A 15,648-nucleotide genomic window follows, 5' to 3' on the forward strand; every position below is an offset into this window, starting at 1 on the left:
ATAATGTTTTTTTATCAATTTTTTTCTTCAAAATTTTCTTACCGTCTCTCTTTTAGCACCCTGGTCCTTCCATTTCACACATCTCTGCCACTAAAACTGAAAGAGAACTCTGTCAGTGATGGTGGAACGTGCTGCTCCATACACCAGACAGGAAAGTCCATTCTCATTTATTAATGTGCAGTGCACCAAGACAGCACGTTGTGATACTGAATGCAATTTCAGAATGTTGGTTAAACCACACAGCAACATGGGTAGGTGTGCTGGGGCAAAGAGCATGCTGCGGTTCTGAAAGTGGGTAACTGCAGAGAGATTCGATTTTTAAAAAGAAACACAAGTTTTCACCATTTTTATGCATCTTCAAACTGGAGGTTGTGTCTGAGCCTTGAGCTGCACCCCAGGGTATGTTGGTTGTTCGCTACATTGGCCTTTGTTTTTCTCTAGTGCCAACTAGGTATGCACTATCTACCATGCAAATGATTAGTGTACCTAACTTAGGTCTTTGGGTGATGGAATCAGTTGCACAACTGTGGAATATGTCCTGCTTGCTAGGTGAGAAGTTAGCCTGACCTTCATTTACTTAATGGTTCAAACCCAATCAGTGTATGAATTGTTTAAGTCCGTAAATCTGTTATGTTATTGCTGTTAATAACGGGTATTGTGTGGGCCATTCCAATATCTAGATAAAAGTCTGCTGATTAGATATTTTAAAGCGCAGAATTGACTTGGGGTCCTAAGTCCTATTTTCAAAGGTGACTTAAGTACTTAGGATCTGAAATCCCATTAACTTTCAATGAGACTTAGGCCCCTAAGTGCTTATATCACGTTTGGAAATGGGACTTGGGACCAGATTTTTAAAGGTACTTAGGTGCCTGTTACAGATACAGATAAATGCCTAGTGGGATTTCCAACAGGATCTAACTCTGATTTCATTTTAGGTGCCTGAATACCTTTGAAATATGGCCAACAGACTCCTGAGTCACTAAGGCACTTTTGAAAATGTTACCCTATGTTCCTTTTTGCTCTGGCAAGTCCCCAGGTTTCTGTAAGTTTCCACAATGCTTATTGGCATGTCTCTACAGAGTGTAAGTGCACAGCAAGCTGGGGCGTAAATCTACAGCGCTCTAGCCTGCTGCACATGTGGACCCTCCTATTGTGCACTAAAAATTCCAGAGTCTGCTTCAACCTAGCAGAGTCCACATGGCCAGTCAATGCATGGCAGGCCAGAGCGTTACAGATTTACATCTCAGCTTACCATGCACTAGCTCTCCACATAGACAAGCCCCGAGAAAAGTCTCCCATCAGCCCTGACATTCTGCTCTGCTAAGGAGGAGGGAAGAAGCTTTTACAATGCCAATTGAAGTAACTTATTTTCCATCAGGTTCTTTAAATTTTGGATCAGGGTAGGGGAAAGACACTGTTATTTCCAAGCAGACATAATGGCCATTTATATTAACAGCATCATGGTGTTCCATGGCATATTGGACCCTTTCTTCTTTTGCTGGTATGGGCTAGCTGCCAGAAATCTTCCCGCCCTCCTCCCCGCATTTGAGCTGTTTGATTTCTAACTGAAAAAGAAGCTGACATCACAGAGTTGCCCTCCTCCCCCAAATGCATAAAACACAGAAGTACATGGGGTAAGGAAGGGAAAGGAGAAGGGTAATTTCCTTGGGGGAGGGTCACTTCCTATTTGGATGAACTGGTTACAGAAGCAGTGGGGGAGATAGTGCTGCTGAAACTTTGACTTCCAGCAGCAACTGTTTTTCTTTGGGTGGGTCTCGGTGTCCTCAACTGTCTGATTACCTACCAGGAGGTGCCATTCTGCTACTCTGAGCATTTGACGATTCCTGGTTTTCCTCTTCCCTTTCTCGCTATTTGTGGGAAGCATTATGGCTCCCAAGAAGAGAGTCAGTAGGGCTGCTCAGGAATCTGAGGTCAGAGCTTTGGCAGTTACTCCAGTTACAAAGTTATTGTTACAGCAGTCTAGACTTGCTGAGATGGGGGTTGGAATCAGAGGTACGGTGACAACTGATTATCCCTTCTTGGTCAGCCTCTCACAGCCTGAAAATGAGGAGGAGGTGATACTACAAACAATTCAAGCTTTGGAGCAGTGCATTGGACAGGTAATGTTGTCTAGCCAGTTTAGCTTAGTAAACAAGCACTTCGTTTAACTTGAAATTGAAGCCAGAGGATAGAAACGAGGGAGCAACTAAAAGGAGAGCATCATTTGATGACTCAGCAGGCTATGAGGGTTATTTTGGGGCATATCCAACAGGCCCAGCCCTATAGCACAAGTGACTGAGGAGACCTCCAGGTGTCATGGTCTTCAGGGACACTGCATTCCTGTTCTAGCTCAGGAACTCCTGGGCCAGCCTGCTTTCCCCTTTGGCAGCAGGATTGGAAAGGAGAGGATGTTTTAACTGTCAGTTTCCCTCTACTCCTGTCTGAAAGCAGAAGTAAGATTCAGAAGCAACAGTGCAGTGCCTGGTAGAGCTTTAATTAAAGACAAGTTTTCATTTCACTCCAAACGTGAGAGTCTGAAATGAATCCTGAAAAGGATTTTTTTGAATATGATGCTTACTGGGATTCTTAGCTTATATAAAAATCCAGGATCCCAAATTATTTATTACTCTGTTTTGAAGCAGTCCTACACTGAAAACTGTAAATGCAGATGGAAATGGGAAAAATGTATAGGACTGTAACTAAAAGAGCCCTATTGGAGCCTCTGTTGCAGGGAAAGAAAGAATAGAACAGATAGAGTATATACCTACAAACTTGTGCATTCCTGTCTGGTATTGCTGCCTGCAAAACCTTTTTCCCTTCAGAATTATCAGTCCTATTTTTTCCAGACTAGGATAGGGATAAACAAGAAGAGGAGAAGGAAAGTGGATGCTTGGACTCTAGGTTTCAGGAAGGTGGATGGCAAGTGTCATTGTTGTGTCCTGGAAAATTAAGGATACTTAATGGTTCTGTGGGGTATTTGTCTACTGTTTGTGGTCAGACAAAAGCATTTTTAAATGTTTGTTCAGGCTTTCATGAAAAGGAATTGATGACTTTTTAAAGACTAAATCAAACTCTGAACAGCTGCCTGCAATGCCAATTACAAATATTCTTCCTGAAACTGGAGTGGACATTGATGATTTAAAAAAAAAAAGTGCTGAGTTATAAATCTAATGGTCTCGGGAATTTGACCCCTCAAACTGAATCTCTGAAACAGTCACCCTATATAATGATAGGTTTCAGAGTAACAGCCGTGTTAGTCTGTATTCGCAAAAAGAAAAGGAGTACTTGTGGCACCTTAGAGACTAACCAATTTATTTGAGCATGAGCTTTCGTGAGCTACAGCTATAAGTCACCCTATAAGTGATCATAATGTGAGAAATTAAGTTAAATTTATCAGGTTATGATTTGGAACAAAGTTTGAACATTCAGATGTCTTGTGTTGTTTCTCAGGGTAATCATCACTGAATGCTCCTTTGTACTGGAAATCGTAAAATTGCTATTGGCGATGGAACTTTAATTTCCAGTGTTAGTTGTAACCTTCAGGTTGGCCATTTAAAACAATGAAGAGGTTAATCAATTACATGCACCTCCTGCTATAGGTGGCCCTTTCTAAAAATAGACCAGAGGCTTTCTGAATGCATGTTTATCTTTATTTCAATGAGTATTGCAAATTTAGTCTTTCCTAGGAATACTGAAAAATCATTCCCATGCAAACATTTTATGTACGAATTTGAAACATGTTAAGAATGTATAGGTTGCTGATAGGAGCTGGTGAGAGTAGGACATGTTTGGATGTATGTCTTATTAGACTGGCATCAGTTCTATTCATTCTGTATGGACTATGAGATTAAAATAATAAAGCTAAAACACTGAAATACAAGGAAGACAGATGATAAACATTTGAAAGTGTTCAGTAAATGAGTAAAAAACCTTTGAAAAGTACGTGTCAAACCCAATACAGTGTACATAATTTGACTGTTGACTGTGGATTTCTTACGGTTTTTCAACAAAATCCCTGCCCTTATGCCACTAGAATTGAGAAAATAGAATAAAAATTGAGTTTGGTCCATTGGAAAGAGCAAGGATTAATACTTTCCTATCATTCTCAGAGCATTGTGACCTTCATTGACATCTGTAAATCGGTAAGATTCTCCAGTGGAAGGTGCTATAGAATTACTTATCAATTGTATTTAGCACTTGTGTAGCAATCTACGGTTTCCAAAAACTGTTCAGACATTACTTATGAATAAACCCAGATAATTCAAAATGCTGTCATTTCAGCTTCAAATTATATAATTGTTCCTAATGTGGAATTTTTCAGACTGAGGACCCTACTGTTGTCTCCACATATCCTATTTTAAAATACATTGTGCAAGTAGATTCTTGTAAACAAGACAAGTAAGCATGTGTGTGGAACAAATCAGCTTCCGTCAATAAAATCCATTAACAACTTCACCTGAAGTAAAGGTTTAGGTTGTCATCCACGTAGGGCGACCTGGTATATTTTGGAGGGAACGGCTGGCAGATACCTTGAGAATGGTAACTCAGAAACACGTTGAGATATTTAAGAACTCAAACTGCCTTACTAAATGGCACAGGCATTGCAGATGGAAGTTCCTATATCATTAAATTGGTTCCTGGTTAAAGCGCCCCAACACCTTTGCTGAATTTTCTTTGTGTAAACAGCCTGGCTAACTAGAGTGGCAATATCCAGTATTCACCCACCCATAATGGAAAGGGGTAAATGTTTGACTCACCCACCCATGGTGTTGTATTTTATTATAACCTTTTATATTGGAAATCAAATGGAGAAGGGGGAGAGTCCAGTATGAGTACAAATGTTTTCATGAGTCTTACTTAAATTTCACAGCAGACAGGATGTCACAGATCTAAATGGCTTGGAACCTGCCCACTTGAGAGACCCACCCTTTTCCACATATCACTGTTCTGGAGTTGAGATCAGCAAAGGTGCTCTAGCTTGTCCCCCAGCATAAGACAGAGGGTCATAGTAAAGAGTGTGTTCTATTTGAAAGCCCATTCGCTCTGAACTCATCCCCCCACCCCTCCTGCTCCAAAATGGCCCACGTTTCTTGACCTTCTAGGGACACTGCAAAATCGTACATAATTGATAGGAGCTGCTGAAGTTCTGGGGCTTTGTGTGGAATAGGAAGGGGCAGTATATTTTGCTGTGTATTTTCTTGTGGGTATGTTAACTTATGAGTGGTATTCTAAGAGACTGTGCATTTAAGTTTTGTTGGGGCACCTAGAACTCATGTACAGGCATTTTATTTTTAATATATTTTCGATGTAAATGTATAAGTATACATAAAGTTCTCCAGAAGTGCTATATAATCCCAAGTACTAGTGCCTTGAGCTAGCACATGTGAACCAGGTCAAGGTGGCTAGAAAATGAAATTGACCAGTCTAGTTTCATTCTCCTATATGAGTGTAGTGCACCAGTTAGATATACTAGATGTCATAATTTTTTTGGTATTAATAATCTTAGACAGTGATGCTTAGACATGAAGATGTGAGGAACCATATAATTATTAAAAAGGGTCCTGAAGTGCCACCAAATAGTTGTGCCAGGAAATCCTAACTTTACATCTTTACATGTTAATGTTTGCACTGTAATACTGAAGCTTTGTATCATTATGCCTGGTCAGGAAAATATGATTAAAGATGCAACTTAATAACTATGCTCTGATTATCTTGAGACTCATTGTGGCTTCTTGCTTCTCTTTTGCTTGCCACGCTCTCCCCCTCCCAGGGATGTTGGGAAGGAAAGGTACTTTTCTCCTCTCTGAAGGAAGGACTCAAGAAGCAGTGTCCATAATGATAATCCAGATGTCCGGCACTTTCCATGTGGCCTTGAGTGTCATGGAGTGTTCTTATGATCAACATTGCTCTTGTTCCACCTTAGAATAGGCAGAAGGGGAAGCACAAATCAGGCCTCCCTTACATGTACCACATTGATCTGAGAGCTCCAGGTTGAGTATTACCATTCCTCAGGTGGTGATGGTGACATGGCTAAAGACTGGATTGGCAAATGTTGTTGTAACTGGATATATGCATTACTATTGAGCAAGATGAGCTGTTGCCGCTAAAGTGAGCCAGTTTTCTCTGCTGGCTATGAGAATAAGATACCAGGCTCAGGTCTTAAACCGCAAAAGCACATTGGCCGGGGCAGAGCATAGCGCAACAGCACCCAATAATTTTTGTTACAGAGAAGGTGCTTTTGTCGTTTTCTGCCTTAATAGGAGATAAAGGTTCTATTGTAAATATTCAGTGTGTACTGCAGCTATTTATATACTAAGCATATAACCCAGAAAAGAGATGCAGCCCTTGTAATTCTGATCAGCAAAGTCAAACAGTAATCCTCATTTCAGCTCTTTTAGCTTCTGCTAATGGTTTTCAAGAACAGCCTCATGATGAATATATTGCTGACACATACCATGGCTTTTTAAAGTAGGTGGATAAGATGGAGTTGCTCCCAGACACACATTATCCCCTACCCCCACCCCCACTCTCCCTCCGCAGCTCAAAAGCAAATCTTGTGGTCACTAAATTAAGGGACCAACACGGCAAAGTGGTTAAGCTGACATTGCTATTTAAATTTTGAAAAATAAATTGGATAAATTCTGGAATCAATTCTGCAAACATCTGTGTGTCATTGTGAGAGTGGTCTTTGTTTTGCAAGTGATCCCCTGCCCACAGGGGCAATATTCTCATGGGAATAGACTATTTAACATGAGTTGGGAAAACTCAGTGTGGGCCAGATTCAGTTCTGACCTACAGAATGGGGTCAGTTACCTGTTTGGGGACAAGCAGGTTGGAAAACAGCTTGTTGAAAACTTCAGAAAGAAAGGTAGTGAAACATTTTTCCATGAACATTCTTTAGCTGAAACTTCAAATTTTTGAAAAATTTCAACCACTCTATAAACTGAACAAAACCCAGCAACAGTATTTGAAAAATTCTTTGTCAAAATTTCCAAAATATTTGTGCAGCCCTAGAAATTGATTTGGTGTGCATTGGCCATGCAAAAAAAAAAAAAAAAGAATTTCACTTATAAATGGTGGGGAAGCAAATGGGGCTTTGCAATAAATGTGTTCGTATAAGATTAAGCAGAAAAGGTGTAATAGGAAAGCAGGGAGATAATTAAGCTTGGAAGCATTGCTTTATTTTGTACACTCTCAGTGCTTTTCCTCTTAACACACAGTATGGTCTGTTGGTTTGTACACTGAGAACACTTTGCATGTCTGCTGAATTCTGCATCAGTGTAAGTTACGCTGCCTCATTGATTACTATACAGTTCCTTGTGTCTATTTTCAACACTGAATTTTGCTCAGAGATTTCCATGGGAGTGGCACATACCTACCCATTTGAATTTGACCCTGCTTGTCTGTGCTGACTTTTTTTCATATAAATGCTCTCGATAAAGATGTTGTTTCCTTGCTCACTATTTATTGTTTTCCTTCCCTTGAAACGGGAACTGCAAATACTGAAATGTATTAAAGGCGGTCTGCTTTCACTGTATCTTCTCTTAGTAGCTGTGGATTTAATTCTTAGGTCTGTGGCCTTGTATGAGTCATTTAATCGGTCTGTGCCTCAGTTTACCCATTGATAATAGGGAGTATTTGGAAGTTTAATAAACATTTGTAGGGCAGTTTGAGAGCCTCCGATGAAAGATGCTCCATATAAGTGCAAGATATTCTTATTGTTTAAAGACTAGTCTGACTGAGAAAAGCATCTGAATGTTGGAAAAGTTTCTATCTGGATGCAAAGTTCATAGCTTGAGCCTTTTTATTTGCCTAACTATAAAACAATCTTTGCTCCGGAAGGAGTCCGTAGAGCTATTCCTTTTAGAGAATTGCACTATGTATAGCTGTATGTAGATAAGCACAGTTCAATTCCCTAGAAGAAAGAAAATATCTCAATATTTCCCTCTATCCTCCTGAAGAAAGAGGACATTTTGATTCTTGGTTTCAGTTGTGTTTTTAATTTACTAAGTATAGTTCCTTACGTCTACAGACTCTCAGATGTATAATCACATTACCTTAGCCGTCACAAAAGAGAAAAACCACCTATTTTGGGTCATGGCTTTTTCCGTTTTAGAAGCACATCAGCAATTAGTGACTGATATTTCTACAACACCACTTTAGTTCCATAAGAGCCAATGAAGGGCATGTCTGGGAGTGAGAAAGGGACTTAATTCATGAATGAAGAACCGTAGCAGTTATCCATGCATGAGAGGGAGGGGAGCATGGCTGGGCTTACTCACTGAGCTTTTAGACTAATAAAAGGCTGTATTAATGAATTACAGTGAATGATCATTTGATCAAACACAGCGAAAAGCAAGTCCAGGTGAATATTAAGATGGAGAAAATGATTAGAAAACATTGACTGATTTTAGATAGAAATGATAGTTTTTGATCTTTTCAGCCAAAAAGGTTTTCTTGGCTGGTGGAATCTACAAAAGCAGCTGGACTCCATGTCTTCCTTATTAAAGGAATAGGTTTAGGGAGTGCCAGAGATGGAGAAAATGCTTTTAGAGGTAGATAAATTTGGCCAGATTTTCAGCTGGTGTTAATTGACTTCTCTGCAAAGGAACTAGGCCAATTTCAGTGTTGCCAACTCTTGAGATTTTAATATAGAGTCTCATGATATTTGGTGGATATCTTTTTTAATCCCCAGTTCTTGGAGTCATGGGTTAGTTTCTGAGTGTAGAAAAGGCAATATATGACTAGTTGGAGCAAGTTGATATTGTATGTCTTTTTCCACACAGTGACAATCTCCATTTGTTGGTAGTAGTTTTCTTCTACTCTAATACAAAATTGCAAGGCTTTGTGTGGCTAGTGAAGCCGGACAGCAGGCAGGGGCCAAAGTGGCTATCCATGTGAGAAATGCAGTGACTCTAGGCCACTGTTAATTAACCTAGAATCTAGCAACATGTCTTAGCGTCTGTGTGATTAGTTACATTATCATTCAGAAGTTCAATTGAAGCGAGACATGAGACACAGAGCAGACGTAGCTGGGTAAAACAAACACACGACTTGAGTCAGCCTTCATAATTTGGTGCAACATCACATAAATAAATGCAATAACTTGTTTAGCATAGTTAAGCAGTTTGCTACTCAAAAGCACCCTATTTGCATGACATCCCATTTGAGCAGCAAAGCTATGGTAAATTAGTTGTGTGTTTTCAGAGCCAGGCATGTTTCAAAGAAAAGAAAAAAAATATTTCTCCCCCTCAAAAATATGCAAGCTTGTAAACTAAAATTCCACGTTTAATTTCCATAGCAACATATAAAAACACAGAGTCTGCACTGAAATTATTTTGTTTTCCATATTATTGCTGTCATGTTAGTGGAGTCTTGATATATGCATGATAACTTTAACCCTCTGTAATTACTCTTAATTTTGCACTGTTGTTGTCCTAGTATTTACTGCATTGCTATATCTACAACATGTTGGTATACATTTGGGTTGTAATCTTCTATATTTAGAAGAGATATACCTGGTATCCTAGCCATATTTCATTCCAGGTAACTGATTTCTGTCTTCCTAAATTTTTTTTTTCAAGGTTTCAGTTGTATAAGGCATGCATTTTGGTGTGGGGGTGTAGAGAACGCAGTATATAAAGGGTATATGACTTTGTTTTACAGTGCTTTGGGATCCTTTGAAAATTAAAAATCTATGTGTGCATGAACTGTCATATACTGATGTGTGTGTGCAGGTTGATGTGCATGTGGTTACATATTGTAGGCTGGGGTAGTCAATAGGCGGGCCAAATCCAGACTGCCAGATGCTTTTGGACGGACCCCCAAATCTTTTTATTTACTTATCCTTGGTGTTATTTTTTTATTATTTTCTATGGAGTTTGGACCTTGACTATATCTTTGCCCAAGAAATGTGGATCTTGATCAAAAATAATTACCTATCCCTGTTGTAGGCCCACAGATGAGCGGTGTCAGATGTCAGGGCCTTGCAGGTTGAATTCCCATTGAAGGAGAAATCAGTGATGCAGAGTTTAGATATAATCTTAATGCAGCTTCTTTTATTTATACATATATACCAGTTCCAAAGCAGAAGTGCTCACAGACAACTTATAGATAATTCTCTCTTTCAGGAATCTCAGCCCAACCACCAATTCCTACTTCCCAGGGAGCAACTCTGCCTCAAGAAGTCAGTGAGATATTAAGGCAGAGAGAGAACTCCCTTGCTTCTTGCCATAGCTCCCCTGCGCAAGATACTGCATCAATAAATAAATAAATAAAATTTGCTTGCAAGAAAAAGAGCTTGGGAGACTGGTAGCACCACCTGGTGATTCCTGCCCATAACAATATATAGTCGCATGTCGCTGATTTTTGTGCATTTGAGTCTTTCAGTTTCATTGAGTTAAGTCAGTTGGAGTCCTAAGAAGCACTTATTTATAACAACTCAGTGCTGGAAACTTCACTTGAAGGTTCTGATAGGTTGTGAAATAATGACATTGTGATGTTTTTTCAATAGCTGTTTTATAGTAAAATTAAGTAATATTGAAGATCAGTCTTGTAAGTAACTGATTCTTACAGTTTGTCTTGGTTTGTTTGTTTCTATTTTAGATTGTGAGTTCCCCGCGACTACCTTGATACAAGTGTCTTCTGCACTGTTGAGCACATTGCTGGTGATGAAAAAATAATAAGTAACACGTATTTAAACATCATGGTTGTAGGTTAAACATTGTGGTTCTCTTGTAGAATCTTCGGGCTTAGAGCTCTGCCAGCCTGTTAATGTCCTGTGTGCCTACTGTATTAGATGTAGTAGCCCAAAGTGAGTGCTGAAGTCTTCAGTTTGTTCGTAGTAGTAGTTTTTAATGTTTTCTTGCATAAGGCAACATTTCCTAGGATGTAGTCTCTTCTTCATATTTACATTTTGGTTCATGCGTGGTTTCCTTTCAGCTCCCCATTCCCACCCACAGAAAACATCTTTGGTCTCTGTAATCCTGAGAAATTTCAGGGAAACCCCCCCCCCCATTATTTTAAAAATTATTTCTGAGAAAATTAGAAAGAGGATGGAGATCTAACCCATTAATGTTTTGGCAAATTCTTTTCTTCCTTTAGATTAGTTGGGACTTTTGTCTTTGACAGAATTGACAAAGGCGGGGAGTTATTCATCTTGCATAACTAACCTATAAATTAATTTTCAGTAGCACAGTTGCTGTGTAGGATGTCAAGTTTTCAGCATGCTGTGTGTGTATATAAAATTGTTTTTTGTAGAGACTTGTAGATTGTTTTTTAGTGGTTAATTTATGATAGGTCCCTACTGTGCTTGACCACGCAAAAAAAAAAAAAAAGAAAAGAAAGCCTAAGTGCAATGGGTTGATAAGATGGAGACTTGAGTGAGAGTTGCATAACGCATAATTAATTGAAGTCCAAGTCACTATCGACATTGCATTAGTAGCTTCACTTTGAGGTAGCTTCTGCTGTGACATATTCCACTGAGATGAGTATGTATCTCTAGAGTGAAGTTTAAAAATGAAACAAACTTATTTCTGTCCTTTACTCCTGTAAAAGCATATTGATTTTTGATAGCCTCACATTAAATAGGTGTTAGGGTATGATACAGTGAAGTGAAAACTGAACCCATGTTTAAGGCCTCTTTAATGGTGGCCTAAATCTCCAAAAATGGTAAATGATTGAGTGCCTCCATTTTTGGGTGTCCAACTTGACTTCTTAAGGAGGCCTGATTTTTCAGAGGGAAGGTGCTCAGCACTTCTGCAAATCAGGCCCCTTTAAGATATCTCAAGTTCAGCACTCAAAAGTTGAGCCACAAGACTTACCTGACGATCAGTAAAACAAAAATAATTATTTTTTTTCCATATTCTGAGTGTGTGGTCACTGTAGATGGAGCTGGTGAAGTGATACTGAAATGCATTTTGTGCCCAATGATCTCAAACCGCAAACAAAAAATAGCCATGTTCTTCTGTGCTTTGTGTTCAGGATTGGTGAGTTCTTTTCTCTCAGTGCAGGATGTGTCCAATGGAAATATCACTTACAAAACCATGTATGGTTAAAAATATATATTAGGGTATGTCTACACTTACCTCCGGAGCGATCGATCCAGTGTGGGTCGATTTATTGAGTCTAGTGAAGACATGATAAACTGATCGCTGAGCACTCTCCCATCGACTCCGGTACGCCACCGGAGCGAGAAGCATAGGCGGAGTCAACGGGGGAGCATCAGCAGTTGACTTACCGCAGTGAAGACAGTGCTGTATGTAGCTCTAAGTATGTTGCCTTCAGCTACGCTATTTTCGTAGCTGAAGTTGCATAATTTAGACCGACTTAGCTCTGTGCCCCTCCCACCTCCCCCCCCCCCCGAGTGTAGACCAGGCCTTAGTCTTGGTGGCGAAACCTACAATGCCCAACAACACGTCCACACCACATTTCCTCTCTATTATATTTAATGTTGGTTTTGTGTTATTGAGGTTGCAACATGCAATCTTTTTGGTGCCCTGCAGCATGTGATTATCACAGTATGATTTGTGCTCCAGTTATGCTCACATTTTTCTTTCTCTGCAATTTTTGCAGACGCATTATCGCAGGAGAAGTTGTCCTTGGAGTATGATGCTTTAAAGGGGTTTTGAGCTGTTTTTTTGCGTTTTTCTGCTGAATGAGAATGGAGGATTGAAATGACAGTAGATACTAAGAGTTTTTGCAACAGATATTTGCAGCTTTGAAGGCTCCCAATCTCTCACCTTTCTGCTTGCTACAGTCAGGACAAATAACCTAAACTACTTGGCCAGTTGGTTTTTATAACAGACATAAAAGATCACTCTTTTCTTTGTTTAGCTGGATATGCTAATATTCATAAGTATACAAAGAGCTTTGACTCCTCTCATTGAGCTGGCATGGAAATGTTGCTTTGAAAATACAATCCAGAGGAAGTCACGCAGTTGGTATAAATTTGGCTCCATGTTGTTTAGTAGGAAGATACCATGTTGCATAATGTCTGTTTGTTTTTTTTAATTCTTCCATTGTTTTAAAACTTGCTGTCCCACATACCAGTCATCTCTTGTCAATGTAAGGGCTTTTGACAAAGATCCTCCATAGAAGAAGGATTAGTGTAACAGGATCCAAAAGGTCACAGACATAAGAGCTTGTCACACCCTGGTGTGGGAGGATACTTGTTTTCACTCCGCTGTCTTGGAGCTAATTTATTTGGTTTATCTGGCATGAGAATAAGAGGGGGAGAGAACTGAATAGCCTTTAATGTGAATAGATTTTGTATGTAGGACATATGTTTATAGCAGTGCCAACTTCAAATATTCAAAAATCATGAGTCAAACAACCCCCCAAAAATCATCAGATTGGCTTAAAAATAACGAGAATTTAGTAAATTCCTTTTATTATTTATAAATTCCTTTTATGATTGGTTTCCTTTTATTTGCCTTCTGGGTTTTGAGTCTTCTGGGTGCACATTTTCAGACTTTTCTCTGCAACCACAAAGGCTTGGACCTTACTTTTTAAAAATCAAGCTGAGTTTCCCATGTGAGTTCTTGTCTTTTGAAGTTTGGTCTTTAAGTGGAACATCACACCTGTTGCGAGAGCTGGCATCACTGTGTATGTAGCCTGTTTAGGAAGATACTTACAAGAGATTATGATGATACACATGGGAAAGGAAATAAGTGAATCTTTAGAGTTAATATCAGTATTTTTTTAATTCCTGTGAAGTCTTATTGGAACCTGTATAAACTGAGTAAAGTAGTTTTGGGTCATCACTGACCACCTCGTTTTTGTCAAAACTGCTGGCTCTGTTGAGCTGGAGAGTTCTTCAAGTTTTACATTGACAGAAGTCCTTTTTATGCAAAATCTGTGAAGCAAAAAGCCAAAGGGCTTGAAAAAATTTGGTTAACTCTCAATGTTGGATATTTGGATATGCCAGAGAGGACGCTAATGGGTCACCCTTTTGATGAACTGTATGGGCCAGTCCGATCTCCTTAAAATGGCAATTCTAGGAATTGCTGACAATTTCCTGGTGCATATAGTGTGTAGTCCTTCAATAATGAGGTTTGGTTTGGGGGTTTTTTGTTTTGCATTTTCCATTGCAAGGTATGAAGGACAGATATAATATACAGAACTTTGGTATAACCAGGTGCTGTTCTCCTGGACATAGAATATGTCCTCCAACTCTTAGATAAATGAATACATAAAAAGGGGAAAGTATAGGAAGATGGCAATCATAAATAGGGGCTTATCTGGGATTCAGATGACTATGAGTCTCAGAGGTCGGGTTGAGCTTCCTTTGATCAGAGAAAGTACGTAATTTGCTGGTGAGTGTATGTTACAGGGCCTTCTCTATGCCCAATCTGTAGAGGATATGAGCCTTACAGCCACAGCTAGAAAGCATTGGCTTGTTAGCTCGAGGCCATTTCACCACAGGCTAGTGGAAACCCTTTATACACCTCATATGCTATGGAACTGATTGTCTCCATTCGTAAGGAATTCTTATTTTATTCTTCTTTTAATTCTATTGTTGTTTTAATAATAGTATTTATTAGTTTATTATTAACAGAAATAACAAAAATTCTTATCGTGCCTGATCTGTGCTAGGTGCTTTACACCAAATAAAAAATGGCCTTTCCCCAAAGACCTCACAAATGAAGGCTCGACAAGCAAAGACTTGTACCATGTGGCTCTCTTGTGCCCATAATGTATCCTCATCCTGGATGTGAACATTGTACCAGTAAGTAGGCACACAGGCATCATGTTGATGGTGACCTTATACAAATCCAGATAGGGATATGGATATATGTAAATGTCAGTTGTTTTCAAAATCCAGACAAATAATGCTCTCTTCTCAGGGGATGTAATGGCTAATGTCTTGCTGTACATTGAGTTCCACCCCACGCTAAAAATTTGGAGCATTTTGGTTTTCAAGTACTTTGAAGTATGAATTCTACCCCCACGCTAAAAATTTGGAGCATTTTGGTTTTCAAGTACTTCAAAGTTTTACAAATTTTTAGCATGGGGTGGAATTCAGTTCAAGTAAATAATACTACTAAGTGTCTCCCAAAACAGGACTGTAATTTGGCCAGTGCAGGGGAGGGTGAGAGAGCAGCAGTTAAATGGGTTTCTTTCTCCAAGTCATGCCGGCTAATGAAATTCTGCCCCTGCAGGGGTTGTGAGATTTCCTCTGGATATTTCTCAACACTCTACGCGCTTTTGTATTTTCAGTTGTAGCAATGTCAAAGCCATACCTTGGTGTCAATGTTTTCCTCCATGTGCTGTTATCCTGAGCTATAGCGCTGTAAATGTCTCAATATTTGTTGCAACCACAGGCTAGCTACAGTTGTCAAACTGCTTAATAAGTATCAGCAATGTCCATAGTAAGGCACTCGGGCCAAATTCAGTAAGCGGGGAAATACTGAAATCTAGCTATTCTAAAAGCATTGCTGGCTCTGAGTCCACCTTTCCAGGAGTTGGCGTTGGGCCTGAGGAAAAGAGTTGAAATGCAGAATGAGATTCAAGTCTGCCCAGCGTTGGGGTTGGTGAGCCTTGGTGTCCTAGTTCAACTCATTACATCTCTGGGCACAATTCATCAAGTTTTGGGGAACTGGATCTGGACTTTCAGTTGCATCATTACCTCTACGCAATAAAATTAAA

At 39.5% G+C, this 15,648-nt stretch overlaps 1 protein-coding gene across 12 annotated transcripts in view; it reads left to right on the forward strand.

Annotated features, from left to right (window-relative positions):
* ZMIZ1 (zinc finger MIZ-type containing 1) overlaps positions 1–15,648 on the forward strand; it is a 474,637-nt gene that overhangs the window by 273,469 nt on the left and 185,520 nt on the right. The window lies entirely within an intron of this gene.

The sequence above is a fragment of the Caretta caretta genome, chromosome 7, assembly GCF_965140235.1.
Source record: "Caretta caretta isolate rCarCar2 chromosome 7, rCarCar1.hap1, whole genome shotgun sequence".
Classification (NCBI taxonomy): Eukaryota; Metazoa; Chordata; order Testudines; family Cheloniidae; genus Caretta; species Caretta caretta.